At 36.6% G+C, this 27,537-nt stretch overlaps 1 protein-coding gene across 2 annotated transcripts in view; it reads left to right on the plus strand.

Moving 5' to 3' along the window:
• Positions 1 to 27,537, plus strand: part of LOC125229565 (leucine zipper putative tumor suppressor 2 homolog) — a 192,084-nt gene that overhangs the window by 94,998 nt on the left and 69,549 nt on the right. The gene's annotated exons all lie outside the window — the stretch shown is intronic.

Consider the following 27,537-nt stretch of genomic DNA (forward strand, 5'->3'; position numbering starts at 1 on the left):
AATAGGCGCCAGCTAGCATCGTCATCCGTCGGTAAAAGCCCGAAAATTAACGGATTATCGATTAACGTTAACTTGCGTTAAATTTGTCAAACGTATCGCTTTAACAATTAAAGAAGTTATTTTTTAGTAACGGATTAGCGATTATCGAAGTTAATTATTTGATTAACGGTGCCCAGCTATGTTAGTTACTACACTGAGAGAAATTTGCATTGTGAATTTAACAAGTTCGACTTGTTGCGGTTTATCCGTTTGAATCAGCCAAACGTATGTTTAAAACAATATGTGTCAGGTTGTTTTTATAAAATCGACTTGTTGATTCAAATATATTGCCGATTCAAATGACAAGTAGCTTGTTGTTTGAACCAAAGAGCACGTAGGCGCTATTTTAACCAAAAAACTTGTTGAACGAACATGAAAACTGGTTGTATTTTCTCTCAGTGTATACTCGTACATACATATCTTCAGATTTAGCCAAGATCAAACCTTGTGTAACTGTCATTCATTATGGTAAACAATACATTCGAGTAATTACTATAATGATTAATTACACGCAGTCCACAATGGTTGTCAAACACTTGTAAAAATCTGCTAGGTTAAGGATTACTTACCTCCAAAATGGATGTTTTCGCGTGGGACGTTGCAAAACCTATTGAAGAGTGTATTGTAATAGCTAAGAGTAATCACTGCCTACAATGGATGAGTGAAATAAATACTCGTCATCTCAAGGTTTTGGTTTGGTAAAGGCTCTTTTTAATTGTCAAAAACGGATGAAAAAATGCGACTCATTATTAGTACGTTTTCACATTATCCGATCCGATATGGGATGTAGGACCGATATCCCATATACAGGGTGTAACAAAAATAGTGGTGATCCCTTTAAGGGCGTATTTAGTATCGTATTCTTCATCAGGAAAAAGTAGAAGAAAATTTTTTTTTCGCGAAAAAAATTTTTACCTTTGTATGGCGGTTCGGCCGATTCTCGCGGCCCGGCCCATACAAAAATGAAATTTTTTTTCGCGAAAAAAATTTTTTCTTCTTTTTCCTGATTAGAATACGATACTGAATACGCCCTTACGTTTAAGGGCGTATTCAGTATCGTATTCTAACAATGAGTCGCATTTTTCTCATCCGTTTTTGACAATTAAAAAGAGCCTTTACCAAACCAAAACCTTGAGATGACGAGTATTTATTTCACTCATCCATTATAGGCAGTGATTACTCTTAGCTATTACGTTCTGTGATCCGTTGATCACCACCATTTTAGCTACACTCTGTATTTAAGCCCATTTTTGCCTTTCAAATCCTTCCAACATCCGATATCGGATCGGATAATGTGAAAACGCACGCGCCAGGAAGCGTTCAATCCGGTTCGCGGTATCCAATCTCAGTTCGTCCGAATGAGTTTTATTTCTTTGAAACTTACAAAGGATTAATAGTTACCAGTATTGGTGGATGTTGTAAAATGAGAGTATAAATAAATAAATAAATAAATAACTATTATAGGATATTCTTACACAGATTGACTGAGGCCCACGGTAAGTTTCTTAGACAACGATATATATAATATATAAATACTTGACGTTTAACCCTAGTCCCAGGTTCGAATCCAGTTTATTTGTGGATGAGCACAGATATTTGTTCCTGAGTCATGGATGTTTTCTATGTATATAGTATGTATTTATCTATTTAAGTATGTATATCGTCGCTTAGCTCCCATAGTACAAGCTTTGCTTAGTTTGTATTGATCTGAGAACCATAGAAAACATCCATGACTCATGAGTCTCATCACACAAATAAATGCCCTTGCCGGGATTCAAACCGCGCCAGGGTCACTACCGACTGCGCCAGTTTATAACTCTGCGCATATCACGGCACAAAAGCCCATAGACTTTTCCGAAACCTAGTTCCATCACAGGTTTCTGAGGTCCGATAGCTCGCCTAGATCACGTAGGGACCCTGGGAACGCAATCTGACCCAGTGCGGAGAAAGCTCCATGTAATGAAATTTTGAAGCACAATAAGTGGTTGTTATTGGTGATGTAGGGTTGCCTCTTCTGAAAATGTGGTTTTTGTAAGCTTTTATGTGCTTTTATTTTACTTGCAAATATTCGAATGTACGTTCAGGTAAAGTCTTGCAAGTTAAATTCTACACATTTCTTGATCAAGCACTTCATATGAAGTGCGTAAATCGTTTTTGAACTTAAATACTGCATATATATGCAGTATTTAAGTTCAAATAACGATTCTATATTTTGTTGCTATCGAACTGATGTGCCTATAGTCATAATAAGGAGCTATAATTGGACTCTGAAACCAAGAAAATAAATTAACCATTGTTTTTGTTTGTTATACCGTCATGTCCATGTACAGTCAACCAATTGGAACCCTAGGCCACTCTACAACCATGTCAAAATGACAAGCAGCAAGAGATTCTTAACAATCTGATTTATAACGTCACTATGACATAGTTCTACAGCGGCCTAAGGTTCCAATTGGTTGACTGTACAGTAGTTGCTATTTTTTTCATAAAGCTGCGAAAGACGGAAAATGTATTACAGAAAGTCCTATTAAATATATCAAAGTTTTTTTTATCTGATTTGGTGCTCATCGAGTTCCATAAAGCTCTAGCTCACTTTCCATGTTGTTCATTCGTTTAAAACAGCATTCAGGAAGAACCTGTTGACAACCCTATTGTAATAAGATAATATGCTGCACTACAGACAACAGTGACAACCCTGTGTAAGTAGACTTCCAAAGCGATTTTTCAACTCGGACCAAACAGCGAAAGTATTGTTTGATAACATAGCAGCGCAACCACGACTGAAAAGGTTGTCTAGAGCGATTTTTCTTTATAATAAACTACCAACTTATCTTTGCCGTTGGAAAAAACTAGATCTGCACGAGCGTCGAACCATTTTTTTGTGCACTAACGGTAAAGTTAAGTTTGTGTTACCCGTCGTATTTCATTTGTGCAGTCTTTTGTTGAATATGATTTGTTATGTAACTGTTACATAATGTCTAATTTCACTTCTTGTTTGTCCTTTGGCATCTGAATGTTCGCATTATTATGCAATGGGATCTTTATGGGTTGAGGTAATGCTTTTATTACAATTTACGGGGGGTCATTGAACGGTTCGAAAGTTAAAAAAAAACCTATACTTACTCTGTCTAGAAAATCGATCCTAATAAGGCCCGCGGCCCAAGTCTTTTCAACTTTTTTATTTCCTTTACTTTTGATTTCGAACCCAACTTTGTAAGTGCTCACACTCACACCTATTACCTACTTGTAATATTCAGACGGTACAGTCAACCAATTGGAACCCTCTAGGCCACTCACAACCATGTCAAAATGAAGAGTAGTAAGAGATTTCTTACAATCTGATTTATAATATCACTATGACATAGTTACAGTGGCCTAGGGTTCCAATTAGTTGACTTTACTAGGACTTGATTGATTTTTTATCTACTAAAAAATAAAACCGTGTGTTTTTATCACCACGTTTTGTATTTATTACTTTTTTTTTTCAGGTAAGTAACATCGGTTCACATTTCAATTCTTCTGCGGGACCAAAAGGATTGGTATGTCTCAAAACGTCGTCATCATTTTTAACCCATTTTTAACTGAATGTCTATAAAAATAGGTACAAATTACTCTGTTTACAAAAATGGAATTAGCGTTTTTTAATTTAAATATACAGGCTAGATTATAGAGTAGGTACCTCTCTAATATATATGATTAGATAAACTTATGTAAGATTTACTCAGGAATCTAAAAATGTATAGAAAACATTACAAAAAAAATCAATGTTGTTTTCTTAATTTAATGACATGATTCAAAACCATTTATGAAGACAAATTATTAAAATGGACCCTCATTTTGGTCATTTGTCCTCATAAATGTTTAACCCTCATGGTATCGCCCGTTGAAGCCAAGTTTGCCAACATTCCCAGCAATTTCAACTACATAATGGCACTAACATAATTTCTATTACATATTCCAGCCTATCAATCTTGCTTTACATTCGCTCAATCGGGTGAAAGCGATAACAAGTAAGAATAACAGGCGATTGTCGAAAGTGGTCCCACAGTGGGTCAGTCGACAAGTCGACATGTTGCCGGTACCTACTGATGAACAGTGGATCTTTAACCCTTAAATGTATGAATTTTTCTTTTAACGAGATATTAATATATGTGATAGACAATGGCTTTCTGACTTTGGGAAAAATAATAAAATAAATATTTAAGATCGATTTTTATACTCAGTGTTAGAAGTTAAATAGGCCAAATCTTATTTATCTAAATATATCGTAATTGGTAAGTTTTATTTAAAAAAAATTACTACTATTAAAAAGTTGCACTATTTGAGGTCCATAAACTAAATACTAACTCCGTTTTTTGCGGGCGTACTTACGGCTGGCAACCTGTCACTGCAATGTCACAGTTTCGTTTTCTGTCAACCCTTTATTTGCCAAGAGTGGCACTGAAACTTGAGTAGTTTCATGTGCTCTGCCTACCCCTTCATGGGATACAGGCGTGATTGTATGTATGTATGTATGTACTTAGTAGTTTTTCGTAGGAGTATTTTTTGGGTGATGGATGGATTGTGTGAAAGAGGATATGAGGAAGAAGTGAGTGTTGAGATGACCAAATATAGAGTAGAATGGAAAAGGAAGACAAGTTGTACCGTCCCCATCACGTAACGTAGAGGAAGAAGAAGAAGAAGAGTTTTTTGCAGAAACCCCTTTTAGATACCTAACTATAAGTGCTAATATAGTAATGTTAATAAGCATTCGGTTTCCGTATTGAACGTCTGCTGCCGAAACCATAAAAGCAAAAACTGGACAGAAGAGGACGAGTCTTATGGTTTCAATAAGGTATTTTTTCGAAAAACCTGGGTCTCTATTTTCAAGGACTACCTACACTACTAAAAGTGCATCAGGATTCAGTTCAGGGTGCATAAATTAAGAGGCACCTATAGGTACTAAACTGTTTCAAAAGAACAGTACCAAAAGAGGTTAATTTAGTTTACGTAATGATGTTTTTGCATTTAGTTGGTTTTGGTTGTTACTTAACGTTACAAATAGATCTTTATTCTTAAAATATATTAGAGAATGATCGATACTCTTTGAGTTCTTTGACCATGCTTCGTACACAGGCCTATTGACTACTTAGTGGTACAGTACAACCAAAAACATGTAACAGTAATCATCAGATCGACACATAGATGGGTCTCCGATAAGCTCGAGAAAGCCGCCCGCGGCTGTGGCTCGGACGAAGGCCGCAGCGAAAGTTTATGACAATTCGACTCTGGGTCAAGTGCAAGTGCAAGGTGCTGTTGCTAGTCCGAATGGCATCCTGAAAAATTCGTAAAGTCCATAAATGGGCTAAGTAAAAAAAAACTCACATTAACAATGCGAAAATTAATAAAGCAGTTGTGTAATCAAGCCAAACAAAAATAAAATAACAGTATTAACTTAGTGGTTTCTTAAGACCGATACACGGTAGTCATTTATTGTTATTAGAGCCGAGATTATTTTTATAAAAAAATTTATATATATTTAAGTATTTGTGGTAATACTGGTAATAGATTGATGCTTATGAACATGCATGATTGCAGTGTAAAATATGCGATATAATGAAATAGATTACAATGTATAATCATTACATTCATTACATAAACCAAGTATCTCACTGAAATAAGAATAATACTAACTTTCTATATACAATAATTATGTATAAAATTACTACACCTTTGTTTCAATAGTACCGATTGTACGTCTCTTTAAACTGTATGGATATGTATAAAAGAAAGTACAAGTGTGCTTAATAATTCCCATCTTAATTGAAGGACGTTCCCATACATACATAACAGGGCCTCCCCTCACGCATTTTGATTATTTCAATTAAATAATTACAAGTAGTTATTGTCGCTTCCTTTTCCTTCTGTGTTATTGTGCTACACAATTTTACAGTTTTCTTTTATGCTTCAACTGTTTAAAAAATCATTAACTGACGTTACAATAGTAGCGCTATGAAATTAAATTATGTACATACCTATTGTAGTATTCATATTTTTGGTGATGTAGAAAAACATTCGTACTTTCCATCACAGCAATTTCAACATAAATTCTTATAAAAAGATCATCGCATATCAACATAAGGAGCCTTCTACATTGAAAATCCACATATTATTTTTTTTACATCAGTAGGTACGCAAGCGTTGGAACTCCACCAAAAAGTAATGTTTACACTCACGCACGCATCCGGATACATATGAAATGTCCGAAATATACGAAATTTATCGACATAATAATATTTTGCAACCGGACAAGCGATGTCTTTTATACTTATTGTATTATAATACCCTTATCTTTATAGATGTGTGAACTTTTTATGGTTATGTAATTTTATGAGCCGGGCCTTATTTTATTCGAAATTTTTGTGTAAATGTAATCTTTATTTATTTGTTTTGCGTTTAAGTTTAAAACGCAAAGCTTTACGAAGAGAACGATTATAGTGTTATAAATATAATGAAATCGTCAATTCCAGTGTTAAAATCTACTTAATTTATTTAGGCCATGATGCTTTACCGCAGTTGTAACACTATATTGCACTGTACGTACACATGTATATCTACATTCAATGAAATTTTGAGAAATGAATACCACAAGAAGTTATTATATTATACATTTGTATGATTTAGCCTGTTTGTGTCTATTCTATGAGTAGTTAATATACCTAGTTGCCTATCTAAGAGACTAAAAGCATTTTTATTAACAGACAAGCATAAAATAAAACTATGGAAACGGATTAAATCGCGTATAATGCTTTACAGCGTTTGTGTTCAACGGGTGACTGAAGAAAAGCATACTTTTGAATTCTGAAAAATGTTTGAACCAAACCAAGTATTTCATGTCTCCTTCAGATTGTTACGTAAACGCAGATTTTTGAAAGTTGCAGGGACGTATCTAAAACTTTTTGAAAAACAATGTACCATACCATAGATTCCATGGTCATCTGTTGGGTCAATTTCTCTAATAAAGAACAAGAGCATACCGCATTATTTATAACTATCACAAGCTCGTATCTTTTATACAACATGATTACATTTTGAACTTAAGGTCCAAGAGTTATACAAGCTTTTAGTATGGGGATATATGAAAATATGGGAGGTTATAAACGTCATCCAATTTGTATGGAGTCAAAGTTCAGTTTAAATGAATCCCTTTGTCATAATTCGAATGGTCGGCCGTCAATTATAAAAAGAATAGGAGCTTTCTTCTGTCTGTTTCTAGTTGTCTATTTGTCAGACGGGTTTTGGTAATCTTGACTTTCTATGAAGTTTTTTAATGAGTTTTAATTTTGTTTACTTTTAAATAACGTGGGTATGGAATTTAGTCACTTACATTCTTCCTCAAAATGAAGTATATTCAAGTAAGATGTCTCTGTTCCAACGAGGAGGCACACTCAAAGGTTATGACAGGTGGCGCCACCTTATTAGTCCATTGCACAGATAAAGAATTTCATACGTGAAAGCGAAAGCGAATGACAGATTTTTTTCTCATCTCAATACTGGCCATGGTCGCTGTGCTTACTATCAATGACAGTGACATGCCTAGGCACTTGTACGCCTTGCGGGATAAAATGTCAGTGTGCCTCCTCATCAATGTAATTTATCAACCAATTCATTCATAATTTCTCAATGCAGTTTTTCAGCGCACTGTACATTTTTAAATTATTCTACTTGGAATTAATACATCAAACTAAGTATAAACATGTCCCCTGATAATTGTAACTATTATCTATAGCAAATATAACCATAAAACCATCCAATAATTTCTTAATTTACCACAAATTACTGCTCCGCTCGTCCATCGCATTTAATTGAATAATTCTATTCAATGACAATAATTGGAGCGGCCCTTATCTCCTAATTGTGTATGGTACGTTGTAGACAATAGGGGCTATAAACTCTATGGCCAATTAGTGTTACCGTAATTTTTAAACGGTTGAATTTAGAACAGTCGCGAGTCGGTACTATTTAAATTAATCAGCAAAATGTCAATTAGGTTTCTCTGGGGTACTACGTACTAATGATTGTGCGCTAATAGTGATAAATGTTATACATAGCATATTATATATGACCCCGGGCGAACTGTATGGCAAAGCCTGAATGCAGTTGACCCGACGCTACGCGAGACGCTAGATGTCGGACCCTAACATTTTATAACAGCACAGCTGTATGGGAAAAGTACCATAAGGTTCCTGACCAACATGACAATCGTTTATATTAGTAGCCTCGTACATTTGGTTCGAAGAACTCATTGGGTCGGTCAATTGAAGCCGCGACCTTCGAAAACCAGCGTCGGCTAACCGTTAGGCTACTCACCCTTTTACCCTGTTTATAAGTACAGGAAAACAAATCAGTTGGTTCAAGGTTCGTCGTATTCCTGTTTCGTCGGATTCCTGATTCTTCGTACTGCTGTTTCGTCGGAATTATCCATATATAATTACTATAATTAAACTTTATACATGGTTAAAATCTCGTTTCTGTTTTTTTTTTGTACCACGTAACAAACAGGTGTACGGTCCACTTGATGGAAAGCGATCACCGTAACCTATGGACGCATGCAACTCAACTATCTTATAGTTTATTTATATATTTAATAGATTATTCCGACGAAACACCAATACGACGTCAGGAATCCGATGAAACTGGGATATAATGAAACAGGAATACGACGAACCTCGAACAAACCGATAAATCTGGCATACAAGGGTCACCAAACAACAAACATAAGTAGAAAATAAAAAACACAAAGTAGCTTATTTGTGGAAAGTAAATAAACCACATACGTTCCTTTTAATCTATTATAATACAATTCAATGAAAAAGCTCAAGTTCTCAAAGCAAAAAGCGCATGACCTTTCAATGTCGTAAATTACATCAAATTCACTAGAAAACTTGTAAAAAGTGAATATGAACAATGATCATTGTTATACGTAACGTGAAATTAAGACATAACTGGATATGACTGCCTCTAATACACAGTTAGCTACGCCCCACTGTGTAATCAGCCATAAGCCGTCAGAAAAAGGTTTATAAATTATAATAGAATTCTGTCTTGCTGCATAAAACTTTTTAGTTTTTTTTTAAGTAATGGTTTGCGGACTTGTAAATTTGAATTAATATCATCATAATGTTCATTTTGGCTATTTTTGCACGACAATAGACGAGGTTTGTTAGTTTGTTTTGTTTGCAATTACGTCTTTGACACTTCATTCAGAAATTCAGAATTACTCACTGGTCTTAAAGTCTGACAAGAGAAAGCTATGGATTATTATGCATACAATTATCAGTGTTTAAGTTTATTCTTGTATAGTTGAAAAGTGCAAGTGATAGTAGTGAAGTTTTTTTAGTACCTAATTTGGTTGTAGGTTGTACTAACCAACATTCGTAACCGTATATTATAGTTACATAATGACATGGATACTGGAAACGTAAGCACAGTATAATAAAGAGTACTATCGTACCGTATAGCCACTCCCGCTCCCCGCTGAAAGTACCGCCCACCCCTTCTCGGTTTCCTCACAGTTACCGCCTGTTAAAAATACGAACATTTGACCTGTCATATTTCACTCATACAAGCATAGTACTCGTTCACAACGCGCCTCTTTCATATATTTGATCGCCAGTGTCCGAGGTGTGACGTAAGTCTGTCATACATGACATGACTCATGCAGATGCAGAGGTTTCAGGAATCGGAAAGCCATAGGAAGCCACCATTTCTCGCTTACTCATATGAGAGATAATTTCGAGCTCAGCAGCTGTGACCTGGGTGGCCGAGCGGAAACAGGCATCTGCCGCGATTGCAGGGTACGCTGGTTCGATTCCAGCCTCAGGCACTGGAGGCCTTGGTCACTTTTTCTTTCATATGTGTAATTTATTTCGGTTTTAATTTATATACATATAATAGTGGTGTGACTACTTTAAGATAGCGCAAGTTGAAATATTTTCAATAGAATATAATTTGACTTGTGTTAATTAGAATCTTTTGATTCAAGTAATTAGGTATGTACTTATAAGTAAATAAAACCAACGCTTCGCTTCCAGTAAGACCATGCATGTTTTTCAAGGATTCGAACTTGAACTTCTGGCGGAATGCTATTGTCGCAGCAGACAAGGCGGCATTGTCGGCATGATATCGTGTTGATCGTTGATATGCTTTTTCGATATCGCAAGGAAACGTTGATGCTGTGCTTTTCGATATTGCAAGAGTTTGTGGATGCGTTTAGTTCTTGATTTGGTGTTACTCTCCGAACAATACGGCCGAACTATGTGAGGTGTGCAATAAAGAGTATTGTATTGTATTGTAATACGGCGTCATATTATATAGTATTACTAATGTTCTATGTTATAGCATAGGTATGACGCTTTAGGCAGTCTGCGTATTCTCGTAGTACCAAACAAAGCTGGGGTGCCAAAGCTTTTGGAACTTACCTATGACGCTCAGAGACCAAAGCTATATTGGTTGGACTAATGGTTTATAGACTACCTTTAAAATCGGTTTTTAAGCAAATTTTTATAAAACAAACAAGATATATACATAGCAAACCCCATATCACTTCCAGAATGTTGCTATGTATTAATAGTGTTTCTCAAGGAAGCGAACTTGAACCTTCTGGCGGAATGCTTTTGTCAAAGCGCAGATAACAGGCGGCATTGACGATGATATCGCACAGATTATCATCTTCATTGTTAGGCAATGATTTTCATTCTATCATTGCATAATAGTTGTTGTTTTCCATTGAACTTTCCGCGATTTTAGGTACAATGTATAGGTAAAATGACAACGTCTATTAAATTTCAGTGATAAGAGCTGAGCTGAGGGATTTTTTATCTACATTCAGGTAGCACAATGAACAAAAAAAAAAGAACGAATTTACAAACGCTAATCACTTATTCAGTGAAATAACTACATTACATACATAAGTAGGAATGAGTCATTTCCTTCATATCCCTTACACATCTCATTTATTACCACGATTAGATCTCACAGGAAAAGTGAATGCGGAATGAGATAATACCGAAAAAATACCGCAGATGGCGACAGAAAAAAAAATACAATGCCTACTCTATGGGAACCACAGATACAATCTGGCCGGTTATAATAACTAAAAAGCGTATGGCAATTTGTTTTTCTATCTGTATATTGTTTCAGCTTCCCGGTCTTTGGCCAATTTGTCTTGCGGACGTGATGGGATCTCCAGAAATGGCCCTATTGTTAGGAACGTTCAGTTATTTTGTAACGCAATATTGTTGTGAAATGGATGCTACTGATGCTGATTCCGATTGTAAGAGAGCCGTCAGATAAACTCGATTGTTATTTTTTTAATGTTTGTTGCGGGTTTCGGAGATCACGCTTTCTGTCAATCATCTTTGATGTATTGATTGCGTAATGCAACTTAAAAAAGCAGACATTTTTAACGGAATACACCTCAGCAATTCCTCATAAGTTTGTACATTTGGATCACGTCTCCGATTTGGATAAAAATTGGTTCCTTCCTTTTTTGTTACCAGATTTCTATACATTTTCGGTAACAAAAAAGGAAAGTTTCATACAATCAACCTAGGACATTTTGGGAAACCTAGTGGAACTTGCTCAGCATCACGGACTCTATCAGCCTATTTTATCAAAATCGGAGACGTGATCCAAATGTACAAACTTTTCGAAAATTGCACACCTGTGCTAAAATCTGCTAAGTAAGATCTGTAATTTTATTGTCCTTTTTCCCCAAATACCTACAAAAAGTTTCAAAAGAAAACACAGGGGTACGAATTCGATTTTATTAACAAATATCGAGGAGTGGCTAAGATAAACACTCGAAATATTCTGCCACTCAAAACTTAATTATTTCGAAAACTAAACTTCACGTTTTTAAAATGCTGATTTAATAGGAAGAGACAAATACAGAGTGAATTATAACTTAGATAGATCTTTAGAAATTTGTCCGCCCTCCTTTTGACTAGCTTTATATCATTCCTAATAGAATCGTCTCTGAATACCCAATAAATCTAGGGACATTGTCACCTGTTATAGCGGAGGCAATATCAATAAAGGGCTAAGGCAGTGAATCTCAAACTGTGGTACGCTTGAATTGGTTACTTCAGCGTTTAGCATCAATTTTTGAGTAAATTTTCAGCGAAGTCGCTGAAAATTGACCCATAAATTAATTTAATAAGTTCATATGGTCGTGAGTTTAACAATCGCGCAACAATACTAGGGATATATTTCAGGAATTATTCTGTGAACATGTCTGCAGTTGCGTCTGATAGCCACGATTTTCATACATTCTGTAAGAACAAATATGAGTCGCAGCAATTATATCGCAGAAAAATTCGATATAGATGCAAAATTCAATAGTTTATTCATGGTAAACACATAATTTATCTACATAAGTATTACATAAATTTTACAATTAATATTAAAAATGTATGACGGGTTTACCACGAAATGGTCCCGCCTCAGCATAGATGCTGACCCAGGGGTCAGCGCTGATCTTCCAGCCAGACCACTTTGTGGGCCACGAACGCAGCTGTACGGCCTGCTCCTCCGAAACATCTGAACGCGGCCACAATTGGGAGGCGGTATTCAGCGCCATCTGGACTGCGGGTAGGTATATTTTACATAAAAAATAATAAAAATGGCCGGTCAGGTCGTACAGCGTGCCAATGAGTTCAAGTACATTACAATACAATACAATACAATACAATACAATACAAATACTCTTTATTGCACACCTCAATACACGAAACAACATAGCAAGTATAAACAACAACTTAAGAGGTAAAACAAGAGGCAATCTTAAATAACAAGTAATCAAGTGCAAAGTACATAGACGTGTGATCAATTACATTCAAGTGAGTCTTTGCAACTAGTTATGAAATAGGCTTGGATTTACGTTGTACACATGAAAATTTAAAGAAAAACAGTTACGAGTACATGAAAAACAATTAAACATGCAGAGGTGGATGCCACGACACAGAAAATGAGGAGAAATACAATAAAACTTAAAAGTGATATGATGATGAGGATATGTGACAACGACCATTAAACAGATCAAACAGCATTTAAAAGTGGCCAAAGGTCTTCTTTCCTTGCTGTTCCTAATTTATGAAGTAGGTCTAATTTAAAAGAAGTACTTTTTTACGCGACATGCCTAATCAAAATTAGAATTTGCGGCAATTAAATTAATTCGTAGTTAACCTTACTTGTACCTTGTACCGCGTCAATATGACCTGTGCCGCACTGAACTCATTAGTTAACTATTTAATTTAGGCAATACTTTAAATTCTGATATTATGATAATATTTAGACATGTGTAATAATAGTGTAACAATCTTTTATTTGTTAGTACCTACCAAATAATATTTGTCATTTAGTTAAGCTAGATTAAGCAAACCTTCTTTGCATGCGTTAAGCAGAATATACTATCAGCCGCAAAAGTGCATCGCGAATTTATCAATAATTCATTATTTCTCCATGAAATTTTGCAGCTCACTGTACTATGGAACATAATGTATTTCTATAAGAACTTGTTTTGTGTACTACTTGTGTACTTCTTGCAAATTAATAAATAAATAAATAAATTTGAGGACACCTTACACAGATCAACTTAGCCCCAAACTAAGCAACGCTTGTACTATGGGTGCTAAGCGACGATATACATACATAAATAGATAAATACATACTTATATACATAGAAAACATCCATGACTCAGGAACAAATATCAGTGCTCATCACACAAATAAATGCCCTTACCGGGATTCGAACCCAGGACCGCGGCTTAGCAGGCAGGGTCACTACCGACTGAGCCAGACCGGTCGTCAGAATGATAATCTCCACTGAATCAAAAATTCAGAGCGGAGCTAAAGTTGGGAAGCACTGGGTTAGGTTGAGACCTAGACAGACCCTACCGACCTACTAGCCGTGACCGTTATGCGGCGGGATCAGACGTTTAACGGAATACGAAAGCTGTACGTACTTTAGGATCATCTAGAGGTTTATTCGAAAAATGTTATCCATAATAGAGAGATGTGTTTTTTTTTACATATGTCAAAGTATCTTGAAAAGTCTACGTGTTATATTTTATAGTGTCAAATAACCAACATGCTTCCTGTAGCTTACGCACCTCTGAATTGCTTGCCGAAGCTGTGGCTACATAGAGAAGCATTGAAATGTTGGATTAACTTGATGTCGAAGCAATTTAGACCTAGTTAAAAAACAACCAACCGAACAGTTTACTTGAACAGCGGACATCTTAATATATTTTTTCTACTCCCGTGTTGTTATTCGTCATTTACAGTGTCGTGCATAGATAGTTAAAACCCTACATAAAAGATGCCCGCTCCCGCCCGTCGCCTCGCGCACCCACGCCTACGATATAGCTCTTAAAGCATTGTTAGGAAGCATTTAAGGGATATAGCGGCGGCGCGGGGCGCCGGGGGCTGGCGGCGGCGGCGGCGCGGGGGAGTGCGAGCGACAGGGTGAGGCAGGAACAGAGGGGAGGCCGACAAGTCAAAATACAGGAAATAGTGCGAATTTAACGAAAGTTATTCTAGAAAACTATTAAAAAGTAAGTGCATGGTCGTAAAAAAATTATTGTATGCAACGGTGTTTAACTGAGTCAAAAATACTCGTGGCGTCTTTATTAACAATTTTCGGCTTCGCCTCAAATTGTTACTCACGCCACTCGTCTTTTTTGACCTCACTTAAACGCCAGTTGCATAAAATACTATTAAAGTCTATGCCGTATAAAACACCCGCGAGTCTGAAAAGAATCCTCGAAAACAGGTCGAGCTAAAGTCGAAATAACGACAATTAAACGTGAGTAACTTCAAATATCTTTAGTTATAACATATTAAGGCATACAAAAAAAAACCCTCATGGATCAAAGTCAGCCGTTTTACAGTACCTATAGTTCCGTTAGCGGCACGCCAATTCTGCACAGCAAAACAACGAAGAGATTTCGCGCTCAAACTGGCCTGTTAACTGTTCCAATATTTACCTTACCTTGAAACAGGACGGACGTGAGTTGTCTTCCATTTTGTACTTTAAGGGTATTCAAACTTTAACAATCTTTTTTTTCTTGCTCACGTATTAATTCTCCGCAAAATTGCTGTTAGAATAATTTTACAACGTGCATTATCTGACACTTGTCAAATATTTGTTTTTTCGTGCATTATCTGTCACTTGTCAAATATTTGTATTTTCTTTTTCCCTTTTCCCTGGGTGCAAGCTTTTTAAGCCATATCAGAGGAAGGTAATAAAAACCTACGCTGACGTCATTCTCTATCGAATGAAACCTCTCACCACTTTTTTCCAACAGCAACACCAAAGAATTTGAAAGAAATGAGTGTAGTGTAGTGTAGGGATGTAGGGGGTCCTATACATGATGATTTTTAATCCGTGAACAGGAACCATTTTTTCTAACTCAGTAATTGATGGGGATTAAGTTAAAGTAGTGACGTTACGTCATGACGTGGAAACAAACTTGTTTTTTTTTTAAATCATAATTTTAATTTAGAGTGTATTTTCATCCTAAAATCCTTGTCACTGTACTAATCGGTTTTAATGAGTTTGTAACCTCTTTACAAACTTATTAGCAAATGACAATTTATGAGTAAATCTTGTCCTTGACATTGTCAATCACTTTAGTCATACGCATAAATAAAGTCAAGAGTCGTGGACATTTAATGAGAAAATGTGAAAATCGTATCAGTCCAGAAATATCTCTGGCGTGACTTCATTTCACAGTTCCGTTTTACAAGGCGGTCTATAGCACATTGCGTTCTCGCGCGCGACTCCATACATCAAGCACGACTTCAAGTATGGACTGCCTTCCTTCCTGCACGTTTATCGCCAAATTGGAAGTTTTACGGCACAGGGAACTTCATAAAGATCTATCTAAATATCTATTTATAAGTTTCATGACTATAGGTACCTCTACTTCCGAAACTTGGCCCTTAGCCTTGCTCCGTTGCAAAAGTTGTTTGTAAACAACGTTTACGGTTACACAGCGTAGTACGAGTTGTACGTGACGGCGGCAACTTTACGGGTTACAAGACTTACAAGTTTACCGGCAGAGTTCAAGAACTCGGAAAGAATAAACATATAGCGTAAACAACATCTGTATTAAGTTTGAATAATGGAGTTCGCAACTGTCAAAGTTTTAAAAATGGCACCGTCGCCTGCATGAGATTTGGTTTAAAAGACTGGGCCGTAAAAAAAAAAAATTGAACACTATGACGAACTCTATTTTTTGCATTAAAATTTACTGGTTTCTGATAGAAGGCAACAATATAAATAAAGTCATCGAAAAAAAAATTCATAAAAATATGGAAAACTGCAACGGACTAAAACACTTCGTATCAGCAAAATTAACAAAGAACATAATCCCGTTGTGAGACTGTCTAACAGTAAATAAAACCTTACACTTCTAATATTCTTAAAAAAAAAAAGTGAATTCATCTATTAAGCGTACGAGTTCGGAACTAATGAATGAACAACCGGTACTACCATAGGTTAGGCGTGGCTCGAATTGTGGTCTACTTGTCGGGCCTCAGGCTGAATGACTCATGTTCGGGCCTATGTTTAAATTAAGAAAAAAGTAAACGGTTGGGTGGGAAAAAACGAATTCAAATTGGGAACAGCTTTCGGAGGCGTTCTTTTTTCGTTTTGTTTTTTATATTTTTATAACTAAGGATCATAGAAATATGATCATAGGCAACATGCCGTCATTTTTCTTCACGTTGGAGAAAAAGGGAGGCATACAGACCTATGATCATATTTCTATGATAAATATGATAATGGACTATCGGCCTAAGTACTATATGCTCATATAGATACCGTTTTTTTGAAATTACATGTGGATAAAATAAAAATAACATTACGAGCTTTTACGAGCAAATATTACGCATGTCGATAAGAAAACGACAAAAAAGAGTTTCTCTGCATCCTTTTTTACTGTACTTGTATAACCCAAGTCACGATCAAAACCAATTTAATCTTAAAATTAATCTGCCTAGCATGAGACCCTACAAAAGGTAGCGCAAATTAATTTGTACGTATCTATTTCCAATTTGTTTTATAAGAACTAGTTCCAGAGTGCAGTCATTAAACATTGCAAGCAACGCAATTATTTGTTGTAGGCAAAGATTTCAAAAGCAAGGATAAGGCAGTTTATAGGTATAATTTTGACTGAACTTTTTGTGCAACGCTAGAGTGCTATGTGCTGATGCGTTCGCATCGTGCGTACGATTGGCTGCACCTAAGATTACAAGTACACGCTTGGCTACAATTCAGGCAGCGGTATTAGACACCATTTTTGGTATCATGGTTGGTATCATTTGGTACCGCATGATTTGAAACGCCTTATGAATGAGTGATTAATTCTAATCATGCAGTCTACAAGAGTCGCAAAGGCTCAGCTACCATTCGTGCACAGCACAGTGGTGTTAGACACCATTTTTGATACCCATATGCCACGTCCTTATGAACTAATATAAGTCAATGTTTGTAGGGCGATAAAAATAACTAATGACATTGCGGCGAAGTGCAATTTGTTTGGAAGATTACTACGAGAATAAGCGAAGCGCAATGTATCTCTCGCCATTTGTTTATACTCCATTATCTAGGATATAAATGTGCGAATTTTATCGACGTTTAGGTCGAGTGTTATGGGATTAATGGACTTCCAGGGAGAAGTAAGAATTTGTTGGTTGTTAGGAAGGTACTGTATTAATGTGACATTGAATTACCAAATCTATTTTCTTTTCTCGTTCTTTCTTTTTGTTTATTTTATTTTAAATGTTTTAAGCACCCCTATAAAAAAACCATTGATAGCCATTGATTGTACACTATTATCTTTTTTACTTGCACTTTCATTTAAAAATTTGAGAACTATATACGTACTAGCTTTTGCCCGTGGCTTCGCTCGCGTTAGAAAGAGACAAAAAGTAGCCTATGTCACTCTCCATCCCTTCAACTATCTCCACCTAAAAAATCACGTCAATTCGTCGCTCCGTTTTGCCGTGAAAGACGGACAAAGAAACAGACACACACACTTTCCCATTTATAATATTAGTATGGATTTTCATTGACCCGGTTAAATATTAGGCTTTTATAGCTTAATTGTATTCTCATAACACACGTTTTTATAACCCGTAACCCGTATCAATGACCGTTCGTTCAGGGCGTTGTCAGTCATTAAAATTAATTAATGTTTTATGTCAACAAACATATAAAACATTAACAACACCGCCTAGATGGGAAAACCGAACAAGCCTTAAAGAAGCTTGTTATTTCATTAAATCGTCAGCATATTCATAACATAACCGTTTTACTATTTATTGTTGCTCAAATACTGATCGTACATTTCTTCTGAAATAAAGTTGTCGGACGCGCTCAAGGCCACAATCAGGGCACGGTTAAGTGTATATTCAATTATTCATTGTCTCCGCGTCGCCGCGCGACGACAAGTACATGCCGGCTATCGCCGCGCTACAAGTACATGCCGGCGGCCGCGAGTTCGCGGCCCATTCAGTGCAACGACCTTCACGCGACGCAATAGAATTCAATGTCGACTGCTCGCATGCGGTCCGTCATCATCATCAAAAAGGAGTGAGCCTTCTGTACTTGAACTATACGAGTAGAATATTATAAATATAAAATATTAAATTGGAAAATGAGGTCACAACTTATTTTAGGCATTTATGTTTTATTAATTTAGTGCAAAGGAGGATTTGATAAGCAATTTCTTTATCACTTTTTAGTAATTTAATTTCTCTTTCACCACCTTTTCTTTAGTCCACTCTGCGCTATCATACAATTTCACATGTGCGTGGCGTGGTGGCCAAAAATCGTGGGTTGCGCAGACCATGGGGCAGACCATCACGTGGAGTAAAGTACGTAAAGTAAGTAGCTTCACTCGTTCACTCATTCATTCATCCGGTCATTCATTGGTCATCGAGTCGATCGAGTTCGATCGTCAAGTAGTTTCCGTAAGCAGTGGGATGACTAACAAATCAGTCAGGATCTCTCTTATACTCCTTATCTTACAAAGACATATTGGATCAAAACACTTTAAAAAAGTTATATTTCTTCCAAAAAATCCAAGCTCAACTCTAAACTTGCTTAAAACTTACTTGTAGTGTTATAAAATCCAACTGAAAACATGTCACTCTGTCGTGACTATAGTCACGAATTTTTCTGGCCGCGTGCAGCATAGATCAGCCTGGATGGAAAATTTAGACATTACCAGCATTCTAGGGTTATCGACCATCTGCACCCAAACCGTTATCAGGGTTTATCAGTTCTGTTATATGTAAATGCAAAGAGGATCAAGTATTATAGAGAGTTACTGTCAAAGTTAAATATGTAATCATAGACTGCCATCTCTCGACACAGCTTAAAACTTTTAAACCTCAGTTTTGACAATTTGGCCCATATTCTTAACTTGATATGTGTTAAAATGTCAAATATTAATATTAGCGCCATCTAGCCGAGCATCCCCCAAAAGGTGTAATGCCATCTAGGCCACCGTAACCTTTTTAGGGTTCCGGAGTCAACTAAGGAACCCTTATAGTTTCGCCATGTCTGTCTGTCCGTCCGTCCGTCCGTCCGTCCGTCCGTCCGTCCGCGGATAATCTCAGTAACCGTAAGTACTAGAAAGCTGAAATTTGGTACCAACATGTATATCAATCACGCCAACAAAGTGCAAAAATAAAAAGTGGAAAAAAATGTTTTATTAGGGTACCCCCCTTACATGTAAAGTGGGGGCTGATATTTTTTTTCATTCCAACCCCAACGTGTGATATATTGTTGGATAGGTATTTAAAAATGAATAAGGGTTTACTAAGATCTTTTTTTGATAATATTAATATTTTCGGAAATAATCACTCCTAAAGGAAAAAAAAGTGCGTCCCCCCCCCTCTAACTTTTGAACCATATGTTTAAAAAATGTGAAAAAAATCACATTAGTAGAACTTTATAAAGACTTTCTAGGAAAATTATTTTGAACTTGATAGGTTCAGTACTTTTTGAGAAAAATACGAAAAACTACGGAACCCTACACTGAGCGTGGCCCGACACGCTCTTGGCCGGTTTTTTCTATATGGTTCTGAGGTACGTTTTTTTCTTAGACTGTAGCTGTCTAACCCCTTTCAAAGTGTTGAGATCGAAGTGGAGTCAAATATATTTCTGAAAAAGATTAATGCCGTGGACAATGAAATAAATATTTATGACCCTAATTGAATCTTAATTCGAATATATAATATGTCACCTCTTACCTCTGAAGAGTGCAATGTAAAATTAGTTTCTTATGAAAGACAAAATAGCTATAACCGACTCTAGTTTTTTTGCGTCCCGTATAAAAAGTTGTTTACATACCACCATCACTATACGACGGAGTCGGAGTAGCGTAGGTTACATTACCAAATACGTAGTTTGGAATATTGTGATAAATAAAACATTGAAAAGTAATTCTGGATTAAAAATGATGGATCCTCTGTTCAATAAAAAAAAAACCAATCAACACACTTGACTCACTTTTGCGGCATATATTTTTGCATTAACATTTTTTACCTGACAGCCCTGCCTTGTCTACGCTACACACGATTAAGTTAGCACAGATGTTTTATGGTCGCGCGCAGACAATTTGATCGTGATTTGTTTAAGTTCAATATATTTTATGGCTTTGTTTCGCAATGAAAAATTACTTTAATGTTTAGAAAACATTTCACTGCTTATTAAGTAAAGGGTCGTCTAATTTGTAACCAACTCTGCACAAAGATTAAAACAAAAATGAAACCTAAAAATATTGAATTTGCAAACATTTTATTGATTTTACGAAAACTCTTTAACAATCAGGAAACGTCTGCAACTGATGCCACATTTTAAGCTTAAGTATTGCGACCTATGGGATAGTAGGCCGGGATTATCATTGGACTTAGACCGGGATTGGTGGCAGTCCATCTTTGTACTTTACAAGTTATATTCTACAATCAAGCAAAAGAAAGCAGAAATTAAAATGTGTCAATAACTTGACACAAGTTCAATTCACTATGTGTAAGAAAACGGGACGCCACTGCTGCACTGTCACTACGATGTTGCCATTGCCAAGTTGTAAGCTTTCTCAATAATTCCTGCGGTTTAAATAATTACAAGTCAATCATCGGTCATTGTCTTCAACGTAAAATCAATAAGATTTAATAATTCGGCTAGTTATTGACGACTAGCGCTTATAAGGCTGCCTGTAGAAAGTGTGTGTCGCCGACGAATCGGAGCCGAAACCCCGCAGTGGAGCACGTGTTACTCTGAAAGTACAGTCACCTGTAATTATATGTTACTCATCGAAAGCTATAAAACGTAGATTTCTAGATGTAATCATGAAGAGAGCTCTCTTAGCACTCTTTTTATTTTTGCGGACTTCGATAGCACGTGTATTTCTGATAGTACAGTCATCTATAATAATGTGTTAAACTAAAAGCTACAAAAATATGTGGCACGATCGAAGTGATTGGTAGATCCATAAGTGTATGGACTGAGTGGACTCTCGGAGCGGCGAGCGTGCGTATCTACACCTTATGCAACGTCGACTCAGGACACTTGTATGGTATGAGCTTCAATTGTTTGACATGCATTGTTTGGCATGCATGTTTGATTTCGTATGCGTCGCATCGCCGTCGCCCACGCAAGCCACGGCGTAAGACCTGTGTCCTTCAAAAAAAATGTACTAGGACGTGTTTACTGTTTAGTAAATACGACCTCGGTCTCTTTAAACGTAGAGTGAATAGGCTATTACTGAATCGGTGAGCTCCATCTTAGACTCTATCTTCACTTCCCATCAGGTGTGACTTAGGGTCAATCGCCGATCAGTACATAATAAAAAAAATGACGGAAATGGCGGATTCATTGAATACATAAAGACGTGGCTTTATGTAGGCACTGCGGTGACAGTAACACCGCTATGCACGAAATGCGAGCCCATTGTCACAATGCCTTATGCTTACTTTTGAAATCTTTGAGTGGGTCTCTTCTGTTCAATCAGTTCAATGCAACCACACTTAAAAAAAATTTATTACTTTCAGTGCATGCTCTACCAAATCTTCCACTCTTACTAAAAAGTTGGTTACGGACCTGTTCTGTATAGTTGCTCTGTTGTACGTTTTGGCAATGCATAGTTGCATACATATTACATCCGACTGTACTTACTTTATAAACGCATGTAGCAGTTTTTGCGTACGCAAATGCGGGGATTGGTATTATGACCGAAACCTTTGAAATATTGCACCGGGGTGTCACGTTACCACGGATTCGGCAAAAAATACAGTATTCTTTAATAGCGGTGTCTACTTTGTCACATGTATTTTTGATGGGATTTTCTTTAGACCTAAGAAGTTAAAAACTAGAGGATCAAATAAGAACTAGAAACAATTCTTTATGTGTACGGTGATAGATAGGTAGACAGTGAAGGAACCTATTTATCGATAGTATCGACATATACAATATACATAATATTTCACAAGTATGAAAAATGTAAAAAAATAATATGTATTGCAATTTGTTTTTTTTTTCAATCTCTTGCTAAAAGTGGCAAGGAAACCTGAGCAGTTTCATGTGCTCTGCCTACGCCTTTTGGGACTACAGGCGTGAGTTTATGTATGTACGTGTATTATGAACACACTATTCTGTGTCGACGAAAACTGCAGTGTGGACGGTAACTAGCACAGCACAGCCCCTACCACCATTTTCTGCTAGGTAACTAATTTGTTTTACAAACTATAAAATTATGTAGGTAGTTTGATAGTCAATTTCAACAGGTTTGGTGTAGGTACCTACTGAAACTTGAACCCGTAATTGAGACACAGCGTGACAGCGGTTGCGAGTAAGGTTAAACTACGATTAACTTAATCCACCATTACGATTGCCAATGTTTTATTGATCTGGTTAAGTTTTGAGCAATGCTGCTTTATTTATCTATCTTTTTGCTCTAGTTTCATAAATTAAGATATACCTTGGCGCCATACGATTCTAGAAATCTTTGCCTGTCCCTCTTTAAATAACTGCAGTAAGATCACGTGCAAACTGCATGGAATTGCAATATATTTCTTATGATGCTTATGATTATTGATCTTAAATTTAACATTCATAGAAACTAATAGTGCCTACGCCGAATCTTGGTATTAGTTGTCAAAACGGACCCCAGGCTCCCTTGAGCCGTAGCAAATGCCGACATAATGCAAGGAGGATGATGAAATTTAACTTTATTACCTAATATTTTTCATAAATTAACCACGTCTTGTTTATTGTGATGTACTTATTTGCAGAATAACACACTTCTTTCAACCCCTTATGTATAAGTTACACTAAAAGAGCAGTTTCGTGTGCTCTGTCTAACCCTTTTGGGAATACAGCCGTGGGTTTATGTTTTATGAACTTTTATATACCTATGTGCATTTGCATAGTAAATAGTCAAGATGTTTCTGAACTTAAATAGTTACCCTTTCTTAGATTCTCTTCCTCTCAAATTATACTGAATTCTAAAATGCTTAACAAAAGGATATTAAACTGTGATTAATAGATGACAGTCTTTACAAACAGAGATAGCGAACAAACACCGGCGAAGTCAAACACAAAGTTCCAATGCAATTCGTCTTTGTTTTTATGGCATTCGCATATGCCTTGTACTGATAAAGCCCTGTCTTGTTTAATGAAACCGCCGTCTATTAATAATGATTGCCATAGATAAAGCTTTGTTTTTTTTCTAAGCAGGTGATTTAGGACTAATACACACGGGACTCTCTCGAGCATCGCCGGCGCATCACCATATAAAAACAGTTTTAGAGCTTTTATAGGTCACAATGCGGTTGCCAAGATATTAATTTAGGTACCAATCTTGATATTGCCTTTATATTCGTAGTTATTATTTACTGACTTTATTTATTTGAATCGAGTTTTTCTTCATGTTCGGCGCTTTAAAAATTCATAAAAAAATTGTAATCAATTTTGAAAAAAGATTCCAAAATAGTGCGATCTTGAGAGCGGTATCTTGTTCCACTAAATTCAATACTAACAAAAAACATAACATGAACACACATTACGTGCCTATACCTAAGGGTTTGACCATAATTAACACACATTACGTGAACCTACGGGGCCATAATTTTGTTACTGTGGGACATTGCACAGAATGTTTTGCTTTGACGCTTCTGCATTTTCCATACAGGGGAACTTTTCTACTTAAGACGCCGAAATACGCTCGAAAGACGCTAGTGTGTAGTAGCCCTTAGAATGGCCGTGGCGCCATATTGCGCCGACGCGCGTGCGCCGATAGCCGCGCCGCTTGATGCCTTTTGGGGCTATCGGTGGATTCGAAAGCTTTGGTGTTTGAGTTTAATAGGGATGAGGGTTTTCGTTATGGTTTCATTTACTTAGATTTAAATTTACCATTGTTATGTAGTAGTTATTTACGTTAAGGGCATTTTAAATAACATTTGACATCTAACTGAACCATAAAATTAATAGCTTTTGCCTGCGGCTTCGCTCGCGTTAGAAAGAGACAAAAAGTAGCCTATGTCACTCTCCATCCCTTCAAGTCCTTCAACTATCTCCACTTAAAAGATCACGTTAATTCGACGCTCCGTTTTGCCGTGGAAGATGGACAAACAAAAACTTTCCCATTTATAATATTCGTATGGATCTTAAATAGATTGTTGCTACTTTTTTATTTACTTACTTACCTCTGAGTGGGTGTCAGCACCTATTTGATAAATTTTACACATTTGTGTTGGTCTATTACAACCATAATGATTGCCTACGGAACGAAAATATTTTTTGTCAATATAAAGCTTCAAAATAAAACAATGAAATCTTTATCCTACTCGATAAGATTATACTTAATAATGTAGTTTACAAACTACAATAATATTAAAAGTTTTATCCACGATTTACCCAAGTCTGCACTGCACTGCATTGGCATTTTGTAAAGTGTTCGGCATAGCGCACCGCACTAGCGGCGCCACGCCACACTTATCGCTCGATCAGTCAAGTCAAGATAACAATCTCAAATTCAGTTGACCTGCGTACGTAGCCAAATGCACAAACGATCACGATAATATCCCTAGCGTAGCTATCTCTATTGCTCCTCCGTATTGGCGCGACAGAGCCAGACTGCGTTTCGATCGGCGTCTTAGAGTCAACGATTGTCATTTCGGCTAGACTGGCTGACCATTTCCCTATACGTTTTCTGCCATTTTCAAGTTTTCAACCAAAACGGCCGTCAGCACAAAATATATAATAGTACAAGTACAGAAGGCTCACTCCTTTGATGTTCACAAAACGCCGCCATTCTAAATTCTTACCTACATTAACAAACGGTCGCCAGTGAATGGGCCGCGAACTTCAAATTCGAGTGAGCCGCCCCTGCCGTCAGTAAGACGCTATTTCTGTATAGCTTCAAATTGAAATAAACGTTATCGACAACAGACAATGTGGTACCTTTGGGTTGAAAATGTCATTTATATGGATATCAGGCGACATTAGCGATCGCTGGCGGCGGCTTTTGTTCCGTGGGAACATGCAGGGAAATTAAGATGAAGTGCAATGTCTTCCGGGGCTAGCGATAATGCTAACATTTATTTGAATATGGATTGTTGTGGTTTTAGTCAAGGCTTAGACTAGTGCGCTCACCAAACTAGATGAGAACATTGAGAACAGCATTTCCTGTTTCATTTCCGTTATAGTGAACTGCTTTTGAGTTTTTGTTTTTGAATTTGACATTTGACTTTATAGAAATTCAGAACCACTAATTGGATCCTACCGATGAATTCTGCTTCGTTGAACACATTGACTTTCCTTATTTTTGAATACAATAAACCTAACCGTCCTTCTTGTTAGGAAGGAATAGACTAGAATTTTGGCATTTAGCAAAAGTTGCTCTGCAATGTGGTTTCAAAAATTGATACCTAATTTAACCTTATGTTATTCTATTTTACAAATCGCACGTGTCTAAAATCACCGATAAGAATCGCAGAATGTGACCAAGTTACGTCAATGGAATGGAATCTAAGACTACACATAAAAGTATTTCGTCTGTGGGCTGTCTGTGACGTGTCGTCATACGTTTTTATAACTATATAATATTATTATAACATTATCATACTAGTAGTAGCAAGCTCAATGAGTTTTTGATGTTTTAAAAAATGTAATTCGATACCTAGCGAACACGGAAAAAGGTACAGCGGGCCAAATCCCGACTGAGGGACAATTGTAACTGATCAATTTTGTCCATTATCACACTATTAATTTGATTCTTAATCCACTGAACACGCGTGCCATATATAACCAGTAGACACTCCAATTAATAATGCAAACATTGTAAAACATGGAAAAAATTACCCCAAGTCAAAATTTTCCCGCTGTACCTTATGTAATTTTTGGGGGCGCTGTTTCTTTCTCCATACAATGTTATTTTACGTGACGTTCACGCAGTCGAGTAGTCAAAAACTCATCTTGTAGAGATTCTGCTTTTCTTATTTATGTATGTATCTACTTCCAAAAGAACTAATATCCCATCTGCTAAATCCGTATATTTGTCGGACACTCAAAAGCCAGTTTTATGGGGAACCATATCCATATCGTATTACGCACTTTTATATGCAAATATCCGTCCAAAGATATTAAAGTACTGAATCAGCATAATATAATAGGCACTTATTTACATAATTCATACCGTGATTTGAGGCAATAAAATGATCATTTTGATGAGTTTTTCTTTATTTCTAGAAAGGTTCAATGGATGGATGGTGTTCACTTTGTTCACAGCCAGTTTTTGCAGTTAAGCTAACGAGAAAGAAAACAATGCAACTGCTAGTTGGAGCGTTACATGCGGTAACAACATTTAATAACTTAATTGCATTCATTTCTTTACATTGTAACGGTTAAATCAAACTTTAGCTGCGAATTATATTTTCTTTCTGCAAAAAAACTGCTAATTTTACGGAACAATACCAAGAATCAAGCATGATTAATAGACATTAAAAGATTCGTTTGCGCGTGTAATAAATGCAGAAATTTCATTCAATTTGTCGATTTGAAATCGATTGTGTGATTGGGCATCAATCTCGCTAGGATCACGAGACGGCCCGATACCGGTTCTATGACAAATAAGCCGATCGCTGTCGACGAACTCTGATGTCTGACATCGATAAAAACAATTTCGAATGTCTAACAAGGATCTCAGCTAAAAGCTTTTTATGTGACTATAAAAAGCTCTTCAAACTTTTAAAACTTTCCAATTAAGAAATTACAAAGGACCTTTAATAGACCACTTATCACCGTCTCCCTAACGTTGGTTAAGCAAAAGGGCCAGGTCAAGAAGAGTGACCTCCGCCCTGAGTGGTTCATTGAGCATCGGGCAGCTGGGCAAAGCCATTCAGCCGTTCGCTGTTCGCCCGTCACTCAGACTCAGTGCGTCC

This window comes from Leguminivora glycinivorella, chromosome 9 (assembly GCF_023078275.1).
Source record: "Leguminivora glycinivorella isolate SPB_JAAS2020 chromosome 9, LegGlyc_1.1, whole genome shotgun sequence".
Taxonomy (NCBI): domain Eukaryota; kingdom Metazoa; phylum Arthropoda; class Insecta; order Lepidoptera; family Tortricidae; genus Leguminivora; species Leguminivora glycinivorella.